Source organism: Molothrus ater, chromosome 19 (assembly GCF_012460135.2).
Source record: "Molothrus ater isolate BHLD 08-10-18 breed brown headed cowbird chromosome 19, BPBGC_Mater_1.1, whole genome shotgun sequence".
In the NCBI taxonomy this organism is placed as follows: Eukaryota; Metazoa; Chordata; class Aves; order Passeriformes; family Icteridae; genus Molothrus; species Molothrus ater.
Window position 1 is genome coordinate 9,643,742 of NC_050496.2, and position 15,145 is coordinate 9,658,886.

Genomic DNA, 15,145 nt, shown 5'->3' on the forward strand with positions numbered 1-15,145 from the left:
CAAATACAGCGTGGGATGAGCAGCTCCACAAAGCCACATTTCCTGAATCTCAATCCTGCTCTGTCACAGAACTGTCAATGTGCATCCAGGAGGGATGGAAGGGATGTGAAGCTGGAATGAAACCCATCCTTGGGTGTGGGATTGCTCCCCTGCATGCCTGAGGAAGGTCTCTACAAAAATCCAAATCTTTCCCAGTTAATTACTTCTGTGAGGGACCAGAGCTCTCTGAGAGTGATGCTGTTCTAGAGAACAAAGTGTTCTCATAGCACAGAATGGCAGGAGATAATGGGAAAAGAAAATTAGCTCCTGACTGCAATGTGAAGCCCATTTAAAATTTATGAATGATCTCAAAGAACTTTTTCTTTCTGAGATAAAAAAGTTGCTGCCACGGGATGGAGGCCATAGGTTGTCACACAGGTCCCTCCAAACCACAACAAAAGAACAATTTCCTTGAGGGTGCTGACTTTAAGAGTCAGTATTTCAGCTTTTCACCCCCACTATGAGTTCTTTCATAATATTAAACTTAGTTCAGATATTTTGAAATTGGTCCACATTTCAACGAAACAGACAATCAAGATTTGAGATTGAAAAAACCTTGTAATAAACACCATGCCATCAAAGAGTGAGTCAGGAGACTATAATGAAATGATTTAAAAGTAATTCACAGCTTGTTTATAGGTAATGCATTCTCTGTATACTTGAAATTTTGCATTTCTAACACATAAAACCACACTATTTCCCAAATCTCAAGAATAAAATAGGCTTAAATTGCTTAACAACAGCAAACATTAAATTTCCTCAACTTCACGGGAAAACATATTAAATTACCTAAATTGTTCTAAAGAGCTCATTGCATGAGGAAACTTTAACACTTCTCTTTCCCATTTAAAACATCCATGACTTGATTTCATAAATAAACAGAGAAGAGAGCTGTGCCCAGGTGCACCTGCAGGTCACTGCAGACACAGCCTGATCCCACTAATGCCAGCCTGGCCTCATCCCCAGCCCTAAGTCTGCCTTTCAATTCTAATCACCCTCCTCTCCCTCCCAGCTATTTTTCATCCCTATCCCATGCAGAAATTGTTTCCAACTGTTCTATTTCCGACGTGGCATATGTTCATTCTTTGGGCAAAGGGAATAAAGTGGGTTTTGCTCCACTGATTCCAGATTAGCTCTGCTGACTCCACTTGAGCCACAGCTCTGGCTCAGGGGCTGCTGCCCACTTGGTTGTCTAGTTTGTTAATGAACCTAAATCCCAGTGAATCCTGCAATTATCATTTTGATGGTTTGTTTTCTACCAACTGAAAGATCACTAAGTGGCAATTACCATTAATATTACTTGCAGCTGAGTCATATTTTACTTTCAGATTATATTTTTGGTCCCAGATCTCCCAGTCTTGAGGACAATAGACTGATTTGTGTTTTCAGTAATAAACCACATGCAAAAAAAAAAATTTAAAAATTAAAATCTTGGTATATCCTTCAGAAAATAAAGAAGTTAATCAATTATTTTTGTAAAAGTTGCAAAATAAAATGTGATAATCAATGCAAAAGATCTGAGACATATTATGGGAATATCTGGAGATTTGTAGAATGGAGCTGCTTCACCAGTGCCTGCCATTCCAATTCAGACCTTGGAGTGGCTGCTCCAGCTCTGCCTTTATTCAGCAATGTGTGTAAGGAAAACTGCATATCTGGGATCTGCTTTGGGCAGAATTTCTGAAACACCACAGCCACGTCCTATCTCTGAGCTGACAGCTCCTCAGAGCTCAGCGTGAAGGAATTCATCCAGCCAGAGACAATGCTGACCTTGTTTTTAATATGATTTAAGCATCGGGATAAAGACATGGGAAGAGGAGTGCCACTGTTTGCTCCAGCCTGTGAACTTTAGCTGTGAACTTCCCTGGAAACATTGCTCATCACACTGCCCTGGAAAGGACAATTCAGCTGCCAGAGTAAGCAAACTACAGAAGATTTGTCCTTTTGGACTTGGGCTACACCTCAAAACTGTGTGATAATACTCTGATTATCAGTGCTGGTTACTGCAGTCTCAAAACTGAATTTGTGTTCAGCCAAATAACAGCCTTTGATAGGAGCTGATGTGGGCAACTCAACATGGACAGCCTTGATTCTTCTTTATTTCCCATTTGTAAGGGGGGACTTCTCTCCAAAGAGCCTGGCTCCTCAACAGGTGATCTAAAAGCATCAGACCTGTCTCACCTTTTGAGAATTCTCAAAAGAAAACCAAACAGTTGCACACAGGAATAACCAATGCAACAAGCAACTTTCATGGAATCATAAATCCAAAGGGAAAAGAACAAGTGTCAACTGAAATCCATCTGACAGCCATCATTTCTGTACATATAATTTAACATCCAGATTTGTAAGTTGAAATCCAGCCATTGAACCGAATTTTAGCATTTGTTTTTAGTGTTCTCTTTATTTCACAGAACAACACAGAGCTGGAGAACTCATGTAAAAATTTACTTAGTTCAGCTAAGTGCAAACAGAGTGTCATCTGCCTAAAATAACGTGCCATTTTTTTTTTTTTTAGGAATAGAGATGAAAAATAACCTCTCACTTGTTACTTGTTGAGGATGTTAAGAGCTTCACATCACTTACTGCAGCTGTTATGAAGTCACATTATGTTCAGCACCTTCATGTAATGAAAGTTGTATTACACTGCTTTGCAGAGGCTGCCAGGAAATTTGTTCCTTTCCACTTTACCATGAGCTGAAGGGAGCTGGCACACATTATGCAGAGCAGCTCAAGAGCAAAGTGGCATCTCGAGGCTGACAGCTAAAATTAAGAAGAAAATTATTGAGGTATTTTTGTGTTTTGACAGTGTGATTTTGATCTGTGGTGTATATATAGCATCTGGCTGGGAGCTTCCATGCTCTCCAGCTCTGGACTCGCTGGAGCCAAAGGTTCCCTGCAGCCCAGGGAGGGGAACAGGGAGGGATGCAGAGAACAAAACAGGCCTTGTGCTGCAGAACCAGACTAACTGCTCGCTCTCTGCTGGCACGTGGCACCTCCCTGGCTGCTCCCTGCCCTCCCAGAGAGCAGAAAATGCCAACTGGGCAGCACAAAACCAAGGAGGAACCTGGAAAGGGGCACACAGTGCATTCTCAGAGCAAACAAGCTGAAGATGCTCGACAGGGCTTGTGGGATTTATGGTACATAATGGAGGGCAATTCATTTTACCCAACACTGCTCTGTCCAGGCACAGCACTGAGAAAAACTTGTTATCAATAATACACACATATATAAATATATATATACTGTCATCACTTGGAGTTACAAGGCTGCACTGTAAATTTCCAGCTTTATTCCAAATTATGTGGAGTGAAAAGATTATTGTGATATATGGTCGGGTTGAGAGTTCTCTGCTAAAAAATACTTCTACTAATGGCTTGCATATATGACACAGATGGATGGGACCAAAGTGAAGTACTGCAATCATAAATAAGAGAAACAGAAGCAATCTTCTCTATTAGATGATCTAGAAAGAAGAAAAGCCATTGCTGAGCCCACACATCACTCAGCCATATGTCTGAAGAGCTCCACAATCACAAGCATTCCAAAGAACAAGGGGTAAAAAATATCAAGACAAAAGTCACATGCTTTACAACTGAGAACCATTAGAAAAGGTCAAGAGATCTCTTTTTTTTGAAATCACTTGTAAACTCCCACTTTTGGAAGAAAAAGAACAGAGTAGGTGAGCCTTTCCACTAGCTATAAATAGCTCTACTACACCACAGTATTTATTTATTCAGTAAAACAAATTCAGCGGCAAACCTAACGGGTGGAGAGAATGTATTTGCCAGAGTCCAACTGAACTGCCAGTTACCATCCACAGAGAAATCAGTCAGCTTTTTTCAAGTCATCTTTGACTCTTTTTTGTAATCATACAATTATCAAGGTTGGAAAAGAGCTCAAGGCCATCAAGTCCAACTTTGGAACAAATATCACTATGCCCACTGACCAGTGGTCAAGACTGCTGTCCCAACTCAATGGATAACATTTTAACCAGTGTAGAAATCACATCTTTTCCCATTTAAACCAACCCCAAAGCTGTGGCTCCACTGCCATGGCATTACTGGGAGCCTCACAACAACAGGCTCATAATTTGTTTCCAGGTTTCAAGCATTGATTATTCCACAGAGTTGCAGTAGGGTAGAAAAATCATAAAGAAAAAAGCTTCAAAAAATCAAGCCTGCTCTCCTAAAATCAGTGGCTGGCCTTGTCAAGCTAGCACTTTGCAAGCTCCCATCTGAAAGCAATCCTGGTGTGAGCAGTTCATTAACATGACAATCTCTTCCTGAGTGAAAAACAACCAGCACCTGTATAAACGGTTTTTACACTGTTAGATGGAAAAATAAAAACTCTCTCTCACAAACAACTTTTCCTGTACACATCAGGGGTTTGAGTGACCAATCAATACAGGGTAACAACTTGTTAGTAACCAATAAAGTAATTGGCAAGAAAGCTGCTGACCAACTGGAGTCACACATGAGGTCTGTAAAATTGTATAAAAATGAGTTATGTGAATAAAGAATGGGCTTTTTCCACCATGAGGAAAATGGAGTTCAGCATGATTTATTCCCAGAGCAGAGGAAGCAGTACTGGAGGTCTCGTGGGCAGCAAGAGGGAAATAACTCTGTGCACACTCTGCATTTGTTGCTGGGCTCCCAATTTGGGGCTTTTAAGTAAGAACTGATCCTGAACTGGACTAAGGAGCTCCCACAGAAGTTCGGTGAGCACAAAACCCTCTCTGGGTTAAGCACAAAACCCTCTCTGGGTTACTCCCAGAGGGCTCTAGAGCACTTCAGAGTCTCTGCAGGAGTCTGGAGCTGGGAGCTGCTGTTTCACACACTTTGCATTCTCGCTGAGGCCACAGAATTTCCCCCAGGGGCCCATATCTTTGGCTGGCCTGGGCTTTCTGCACAGCACCAAGCAATGAATGAATGAATGACTGAATGAATGTGGCACATGGCATGTGTTAGATCATCCTAAGATTAAATATAGTAATTACAATAAACAGAAATAGGGCAGTACTTCAAAATAGACAAATCAATTAAATACCAACTGCATTTGTTGTTTAAATAAGTACTGTTTAAATAAGTTTACTAGGAATAGACAAACAAGAAGAGCAGCAATTAAGATACAGGATGTAGCAATATTTGTCTTTCTCCTCTTCTGAACATATTATAACTTGTAAAAATATAATGAAAATCCCTTTTACATTATATATAAGCAAGGCTGTAGATTATAAAGCAAACACAAGTTACAAGCAGCCCTACCTTTGACTACTACAGACATACTGAATCCACTGAGAATTTCTGAAAACTAAATTACCCTAACTTTGCCAACATATATCATTTATAAAACACCAGTGTGCTTTTGTGCCAGTGTTTCACCCCATGTAGAAGGAAGTGCAGTCCCAGGGGAGTAGCCAGGCTAACACTTACAACTGCTTTATGCAATCTTTCCACTTGGCATTTCCCACTCCTTTCTGACTAAACCAGCCTGGAGCTCAGCAAGACACAGTCTGTTCCAAGCTAAGACAGTGAATAAGAAAAACAATGCCTCTGCCCATCACCTCAACCTGTTCCTAAGCTTCTTAAAGCTCTTTTGTGAGCCCACAAGGTCACGCAGCACCTTCACAGCACTAATCTGTGTAGTGCTACACATTCCCTGCTCGTGGGCTACCTTCATTTTCCTTGTGGTTTCTGCAAAGCTCAAGCTACCTTCTCAAAAACCTACCCTGGGGGCAAAGGACAGAAATGCATCAAATCAATATTGATAAATTAGGGCCGATTTCTATTTCTGAAGCTCCATGTCTACCTGCTAATAATTGCTATGCCTAATCTCAGGTTCACACCTCTGACCTTGCTGCAGATTTTCTGCTTGGCCAAGCTCAATTAGACTAAAAAGCTGCAGGTGGAGGACAGAAATAGGACCACTGTAAACTCTGCTGTTTAATTTCCTTTTTTTGTTTTTAATTTGAGAGAAAGTAACAGTTAAATGCAACAATATCTTATTTGTGTGAAAGGATTATACAGATAGTCTGGACAGTCTTAACTACTCAGGTCATTAACTCCTTTACACTAAGGAGAAAACAGATGGGTGTCTCTGGTAAGCTGGCTTTGCCAGCTCCACAACAGTGTGCAAATACAGGCTGTGTGCCTGGCAGGGAATGCATATGCATTTACACTTACCCAAACAACTTTGGCAGACCTGGCAGAGCCAAGTGGGATAAATGATAAATATATACCTGCACATTTTAAATTAGAAATTTATACCTAAGATGCTTTTGAAACAGTTTGGATTTAGTAAAATACCTCACATAACATATTCAGATCTGTCTGAATACTATATTCACATACATATTATACCAGATTTGTCATTTCTGCCTTCCATACAGGAAAAAGAAGGTAGATGATATAATTTATTCTACTAAAACTGCAGCACAAGATTTGCAAAACTGAGGAAGAGTTTCAAAATATTAGAGGATTTGATGTAATGTAAAATATTCAGCACTGTTTCAATGTTCTTGCTAATTATATACTTTCTGAGACAGAGACCACTGTTTCTATGTAAAGCCCTTGCTAAAATTTCACAAAACCATTAATCTCCCTCCTTTGAAGTGTCCCATTTTCTAAATGAATAATAACCCAGAAACCATCTATCAAAACCTGTGCTGAAATAGCTATTTTGAGAACTTGTACCAACAAAAAAGGTGACCCACAATCACAGACTTTTTCTCTCACTTCTGCAGTTTGAATTCACTTCAGCTGAAGAAGCTGCTGCTGTTAAAGTGTCTTCTGCAGCCACAAAGCCCCTCTGGGTGCTGCTCTCATCTGCTCTGGAGCAGAGCACAGGCACAGCAGTGAGGAACAGCACAGCTCTTCCAATTAAAGAGCCAGTACAATAGGAGAGCTCAGCACTGCTTCCTGTGAACGCTGAGCACTTGTTCTTCAGATTTTTCAGCTATTTCAGCAGTGACCCCAATTGCAGAAATGGGATGTCTTAAACAGAGCAGCTCCTTCAGTTTGAGGCATCACCCAGCACAAAACCCAAGGGCTGGGAGGGGGAGCAGGAGGAAGCAGCACATATTAAAATGATGTATTTTAAGGCTGTATAAAATGATGGGATACAAGCTGAAACCAACTCTCCAGAATGCAGCTGTTTGTTCTGTAATACAGCTGGAATTCCAGACACCAACAGCAAGCAAAGAGCTTTATGAAAATCACAGTGGCAGCCTCTGTAAGAGAATCTTCCACATCCACATTGTGCAGCAGTAAAAATGAGATGCTCAGTGAGTAAATCACCTCTGGACCCAAGAGCAAGTGCAATGGCTTTGCTCTGACAAGAGCAGCCAGTGTCCCAGGGTGCCTTGTCCCAGTTCTGCCTCCATCCCCAGGCTCGGGAGCAGCTGGGCAGAGCCTGGCCCAGGAGCAGCCCAGAGCTGCTCCCTGCTGCCAGCCAAGCTGCAAACAGCTCTGATTAGCAGGGGAATGCATGAACACAAGCTTCTGAAACACTTATGTGGCTTCTTAATCTTTCACCTGACATTAAATCACCCCATGGTCAATTGAACACAGCCTGGGCCACGCTCCCAGGGAATGGCTGAGCCCCCTCACAGCTCCAAGTGTGGAAAACTGATGGAATAAGGAAAGCTGTGAGGTTCTACTATGAACCCTTTAATAGTAACCTTATAGCTTGTTGTTCCCAGCATCCCATCCCCACCTTACTTTACATTAAATTACAATTTAATGAGACCGAGCTGTAAACCAAAGCATTTCCTGCAAGTACAATTTGTAAGGACACCAGTACTGTAAGGGAAATGCCAGAGCTGAATGCCAAGAGCTGAACACTAAAGTATTTTGGAATATTTTGAATTTAGGCTTTTAGTTGTGTTTGAGAAACCCTATAACATGCTTATAAAATTAATGAACCTCCCTTGCCAGAAAACACAAACCACACACTAATTTCATTCTTGCCAAATAATGTTTATTTTTCTTCAGGATGGCAAGAAGTGAGGCCAGGATGATACTGAACAAGCTGTTTGAAATACCAACAGAGCCATACCCTAAGCACTGAACCACAAGAATGAAACTTCCTGCAATACCTGTTGGGACACAATCCTGACTGGAGATTTGTATGGGGAGAGCTGAGAGGCTTCAAGGTGACAGAGATGATCAGCAGATGACCTCAGATGTGAAGTGATCCACTGGAGGGTGCAAAGGAGGGGGTGGGATGATGTCAGAAGATGTCACACAGCAGAAACTCGGGCTGCTCCGTGGTAATGAGCCTCTCCTCTCCTCTCCTCTCCAGGTTTTTGGATGACTACAGCCTCGCAAAGAGCCAGCAGCCTCCTGCCATCCCTGCCCTGAGGCCTCCACACTTTCCATTCCAAGAAAACAAAAGCACACAGTATTATTTTGGTTTGTTTTGCCAGTAATTATTCTCTGCCTGTCAAAACCTACCAAAGTGTGTCTTGAATAGAGAAAAGCATTTTAAAACAGAAAGGTTCGAAAGACACAGCTGAAATTTTCAAAGGATATGGAGGAAAAAGATCAAGTTCAGCTCCTTTTGCACATAAGGGTTACTAATAAAACCAACTGATAATTCCTAGTTACTAATAAAAAACAGATAATAATTCCTTTAGACATCTTTCTCAAAGAATTCAGGCTAGTTTTTTAATCCTATCCACCTCTTTCAGCAGTAGTATTATATCAAGAAATTGTTAATTAGTATTATATCAATATTTTGTTAATTAAAGATTTTTCCGGTTCCTGTTTCTCTTCATTATTTCCATGTTACCCAACAGATGCCCAATATTTGTTGCAAGTCTTATCCAATTACATACATTTTATTAAAGGGTCATCTGCTAGAAACTTCAGTATTGCTTTCCTGCTCTCATCAGTCACTGCAAACATTTCATGTCAAAGAAACTGCAACTTCTCAGGAAGAAAAACAACATACACAAAAAACGTGAATTTTTGACTAATTACTGTTAGAAATTTGTTGCCAATGTAAGACAACACACAAGACAAAACACACATTGGGAAACCAATTAAAGAATTAAGAATATTCACCCTCAGATTTCTTTTCCACAGTATGTTTGGTTATTTACTCATAACAAGCAGATTAATTTTGTAGGTTTGGAAGTTATCAAAATTCCATGGGTGACTAAAAGGCATAAGTTACAGTAATTCATTCCAAGACCAAAAGTGATATTTGTAAGAAGTACCTGTGGGCTCAGAGGTTGGCAGTACATAAATAACAAAATATGAAACCCTGGAAACATGTCATTTAATTATGAACAAATGATTTAAATTTGCTGTAAACCATTTAATTAAAAAAAAAAATTCAAAACAAAGAAGGAGCTGAGATGGGAGGTTTCCAGCAAGAAAACCCCATGGCAACAGTCAGTGGAATTTTTCACCAGGCAGAATCACAGAACCATGGACTGGTTTGGGTTGGAAGGGCCTTTAAAATCATCCTGTCCCACCCCAGCCATGGCAGGGACACCTCCCACTGTCCCAGGCTGCTCCCAGCCCCGGCCTGGGGCACTGCCAGGGATCCAGGGCAGCCCCAGCTGCTCTGGGCACCTGTGCCAGGGCCTGCCCACCCTCCCAGGGAAGGATTTTTCCTAATTTCTCATCTAAATCTCCCATCAGTTTGAAGCCATTGCCCCTTGTCACTACAGACTCTTGTGAATACTCCCTTTATATGCCCTGTAACTTTTAAAGGTACATTTTGAGCATGAATTGAGGACATCTGAGCATGAACCCAGCAGCAGCCCTGCCTGCACAGCCCTCCTGAGCCCAGCCTGGCTCAGGGCTGGCCCAGCTCAGCTCTCTGCACTCCTGGGGCAGCACATCCTTGGCAGCCAGAGCAGGCAGAGCCACCACTGTTAAGTAACCACTTTACTTTGACATATGGCACACTGCTATCAGAACCAGTGGCCCTGCCCGCTTCTTTCTATGTCCAAACACTTATGCAGTGCATTTTTTTTGGCAATGTTAGGTTTTAGCTGGAGCAGTTCCCCAGGTTAGCTCAATACACAGCACATGAAAGCTCAGACAGCACAGAAATAGAACTGCAGGACCACCAGAGTAGCTGAGATTTATACCAGGGAAAAAGTATAAAAGTATCCATGTGACAAAAACCTGTATCAGTGCTGAAATTCAATCCTTGTGGCATGATTAGGTCAAAGAACTGAGATGATTTCTTCACTGGATGACAAAGATTTCAAAGCATTTTTAAGCAGAGACAACACTCGTAGAACCTGATAATTATCTCAAAATGCTTCACAAAATTTAGTCTATGTTTGAGCTCTTGATTCTTAGAAACAATCATGGTTATTCTTGTTACTAAGTCATATAAAACCCTGACTGTGAAAATTGTGTTAGAGCATTTTCCACTGCATGCTCAGGACATATTTGTGCAGTCTTTCCTGGCTCACTGGAGCAGCAATATAAACAGCATTTCTTAGTTTCTGTCACATAGACTGAGTAGTATTCTCATGATATGGAAAGGTAAACACTATTCCCTCTCCCATGTATTTACTAAAAGCAATATATTAGCACAAATGAAAAACGAGGCACGAATGGCAGTAATAAATTAGCTGACATTCACCCCAGAATATTGCTTCCAACAGGCCACGAATTTTCAAGCAGCAAGAAAGGGCCTGGAATTCAGCAAGCCATGACTCAAACCAAAATAAAAAAATTACAAGAAAGATGAGATTTCAACTCATTCCCACTCAGCACAGAACATGCATTAAGGGTCTGCAGAGCAAACATGAAGCAAATCAATTTTTGTCATTACTGTCTTTGCAGAGTGGTTTTATTCAAGGCTTTACTGCATGGCATTGGCACTTTAGAAGTCAGGTCATAAAGGCATAAAAGCAACTGAAAAAAACTTAAAGCAGTCTGTGATTGAACATCAAATCCATAACTTGGTAAGGAAAACAAGAGCCAAAGTTTGAGCTTCAGGTTGACAGTTTTTAGAAGCACCAACTACTAAGAGTTAAAATAAGAAATCCTTCTATTTTTCATGGGGGTTTAAAAATATAACAACTTTATTAATTTAAAAAAAAACCACTGAAGCCACTTGCTTTTGAACTTTGAAGTTTGTCTGACCTGAATAATAACTATTTCCCCTAACCAGCTGTCTCCCTTCTTACATACTTACAGTGCAACAAAGCAAAGCATTGTTTTACAATATGCATTTTACATAATTAGAAACTACAGCTTAACAAAGTCTCCATAATACACTTGTGGGTGTCTGAAATGTCATATTATTTCAGAACTAATAAAAGTACTGGTGGAGGTATCCATTTTAAGTGATAAGTCATTCCTAGAGGTGTCATATAAATAAATCATCTCACTAGGTCTGAGCATAAGTTAAAAAGGGCATATTTTATTTTTTTGCAGAAAGAATTAAACACATGTCAGAAATGTATCACTGGACTCTGCTAACTGCAGCACTCTGCTAGACTTCAGTGAGCCAGGGGAAAGAAGGGCAAGAAAATCCCAACTAAAAGAAGCCAGGCACTTATTACTGAAGGGGTACTGGGGACAGCTACAGGTGATACAGAAACTATTATTAGAAGGTATGAAAAGACACTTTATTATTAGAAATTTACAGTTCTTATAGAAATAATGGTGGACCTAAGACTTGCTCGGTTTTTAGGAATTTTCTCTCATACTATTGGTGAACCATGAATAGTACACTCTAGAGAACTGTATCTATAAACAATGGTTACAGAAAGAGAGATAACAATTGTTTGAATTTTTTTGTCTAAGTTTCTTACAGCTTGTACACAGCTTCCCAGCATTTTCCTGGGAGAACTATGTTTCTGTCTGTTCAGAGGACATGTGATTACTGCAGGCACTTGTGGCACACAGCCCCAGGTGACATCTGGGAGCAGCCGGTGGCTGACACAGAGCACGGGGACAGGGCCCTGCAGGGCAGCACAGCCCAGGGGCTGCTGCCAGCGGTGCCACACGGCCGAACCCCTGTGCAGGCAGAGCTGGGTCCATGTCGGCAAGGACAGCACCACAAACACCTGAAAACACAAACAATGGTGGCAAAGGACATGTGTCAGCAGGGCTGGTGAGTGCTCCCAGGAGCCCACTGGGAAATGACACAGAAACCGGAATTAAAGCACTTCAGGGGGACAGGGGTTCTTTGTTGGGCTCTAAAGCCCGGGCAGTGACAATGAGAAAAGAAGAAAACTGAAAGCAGGACAAAACCTCCAGGTTTCTTGGTCAGGGTACATGATGCAGGGAGCCTGGGCAAGTCACCCCAGTGCAGCAGTTTCCTCAGAGCTCCTGTCTGTGTTTTCACAGCTCTTGCTTCCCAAATCACAGAATTCAATGCTGAATGTTGAATTCAAGATTCAGTGTTGAATGTCCAAGTTCTAACAGAACAGTGCCTCTCCTTGGCAATGTTTCTCCTCAGACCTCAGTTTGGAAACAAAGATCATTCCACAGCTAGTTTGGAGCAGGATAAAAAATCCCCTTTTTCCCCTTGCAAGATTTGAATTTAAGTCCTTATAATTAATAGCTTGAGTAATACCCTTTTATATAATGCAGCTCATTCATTACATCTCACCCACACTTAAATGCTGTTTTATATTTCTGATGGTGAATATTCCATTATTTCAGCCAAAAATAGTTTTTATTTTCAATCATTTTATGCCTTGTAATGCTGCACACTGCAGGGTGCTTAAATCCTTCACAAATGGAGTAAAATAATGCAGTAAAACTGTATGAAAGCAAGTGATTTACAGAAAACTGCATGTTCTCTCCATAAACAATGTGACACTGTTAGAGATGCAGATGGAAAATAACAAATTCCAGGAGGCTCCAAGTGGCAAGCAAACAGATGAATTCTGCATGACTTATGTTGAAGGGATATAATGAATGTACAAGTAATTTCAGGCTCCAAAGTTTGGGCAAGTGCATCCCACACAGAACAGTGTCACACATCAACAAATTCCTAGAGAAGAGATCAAACTTCCATTAATACCTGGATGCACTGTGGATTTTCAGTGTAGCTGGAACTTTGCTTTAAAGCTGTCATGATTAATTTACAAATATGTAATTCCTAAAATCAGTGGAGAATGGGGCTTCAAAAGGGACTGAACTGTCTTAGGCAAACAGCCACGAGAGAGGCAGAGAATGTGAGAGGTCACAAAAGACTCCAGCAGACTCTTTCCATAGAAAGCTTCTTTAGAAAACCAATTTCTTCACCAGCATGGGTGAAAACAACCCTTCAAATTGAAGGGCAAAGCTACAACACCCAAAGCCCACAGATGCTGTGCAGCAAGAATTCTCCTGTGACATAGACTGACTGTGCTTGACAGGCAGAAAACAACTAAAAACAAGCTAAAAACAAACTGAAAACAAGCTCAGCCTGTCAAACCCTGCTGAAGAAAGAAGGGTTAGGCTGCTTCACATGGGCACAAAGCAGCAGCTCTGCTGAAGGAAACCTTTCCAGCTGCTCATTCCTGTCCTGGACCAGACCCTGTTTCTGCAGGCACTCCTGGATGAGTGGGCACAAATGCATTTTCTCATCCAAGCATTCCCTCCTGGGCACATCAGCACTGCTTTTATGCTGATGCAGCAAAATATTCCAAGGATTGGTGAGCAGGAAATCAGCCAGGGAAGTGCCTGAACTGCAGCTCCAGGACAGGGCCAGGCTCCTGCCAGTTTGGAGCAGCTGACCTGGGCTGTGCAAGGACACCAGAGCCTCCACCAAAGGCTCAGCACCTTCACAGCAGAAATCACAGAGGAAAATGGGGTTTTGCCCCATCTCCCCAGCCATCTGCTTGCCCTTTATTTTAACATTATCCACCCCTAGAGCCAAAGGTTGGACTTTGTATTCATTGTTTGATGTTAAATTCTCAGCTGAGTTACGGCTGGATGCGGCTAGTGAGGATTTCTACAGCTGGAAACCCAACGGATGCATTTGTTCTAAACTCACTGACTGGCTAAAACTCGTTAAAAACAGATTTAGGAAAGTGACTCAGGATTTGGAACAAACTGAAGATGAGTAACAAAACACTATGAACAGAGAGAATGGGTTTTATTATTTTTAAAACGTGCGGCGCTGACAGCTCGCACCGACCCTGCTGAGGACAGAGCCCACTCCTTCCTTTCCTTCCCTTCAGATTCCTTCCTTCTCTGCACTTCCTTAAGGTTCAACTGCAGAATTCAAAGGGTTTTTTTAAATTTTCGTCTTGGACATACTTCTGCTAAGCAACAGCTGACACTATAACTAATAATAGTAATGCCAGGTATTGCTGTAATCAGGAATTCATGGTTCATTTCCCTGCTGCACAATGGAACCTCATTCCCATTTCTGCAAAACAGAGGTTTTTTAAAGAATTTAAACTATTTCAGTTATGTTAAGCTTCTGTAAAAAAGCCACAAAAAAATATAAACTTTTCTTTGAAACTACTGCTGCGTGGTGTAAATTGGTATTTCATATATTTATTTATTTAGCTTGTGAGGGACAACAAAAGATTCTATTTGTCTTAAAAATACAAAAGGGGCTTTTTTTCCTTGTTTGGGTTTTACAACCATTCACAGAGACATCAACACAGTAAGTCTATTAACAAGTGCAAGGGGTATCACAAGTTCAGTTGTGGTAATTAGTCATACTTCAGTTTTAAATGACTATCTGCTCCAAAGAAAAAGATTATGGTTTTTCTTCTTGCTCTATTACCCAACTGGCATTTAAGTCAATCTGCTTCAATGGAAGCTCAAAATAACCCATTAAAGGAATATGCAAATCTCTGAGCTTTTTGGGATTTTTTAATACTTTAATCTAATAAGAACATTTTACATGACTAAGAAATTCCGGCTGAATCTGTTATTCAGCTCTCCTTTAGCTCTGCCATTAATTTCATTTTTGCTGTCATGAATAGGACAATAAAAAAAGAAAAAAAAAACCTATTTTACTGGTAAGATGTTATAAGAATGTCAAGTTCTTGTACAGGTTGCATGAAACAAAGTTTCATCCCAAGACATATTCCTGATGTCTAGCACAGTAAGGAAAGCCTTTCCACAAAACATGGAATCAAAGAATCATTGAAAGGTTTGGGCTGGGTGGGATCTTA

The 15,145-nt window shown here is 41.0% G+C and overlaps 1 protein-coding gene across 1 annotated transcript in view; it reads right to left on the reverse strand.

Moving 5' to 3' along the window:
* PRKCA (protein kinase C alpha) overlaps positions 1 to 15,145 on the reverse strand; it is a 149,325-nt gene that overhangs the window by 90,084 nt on the left and 44,096 nt on the right.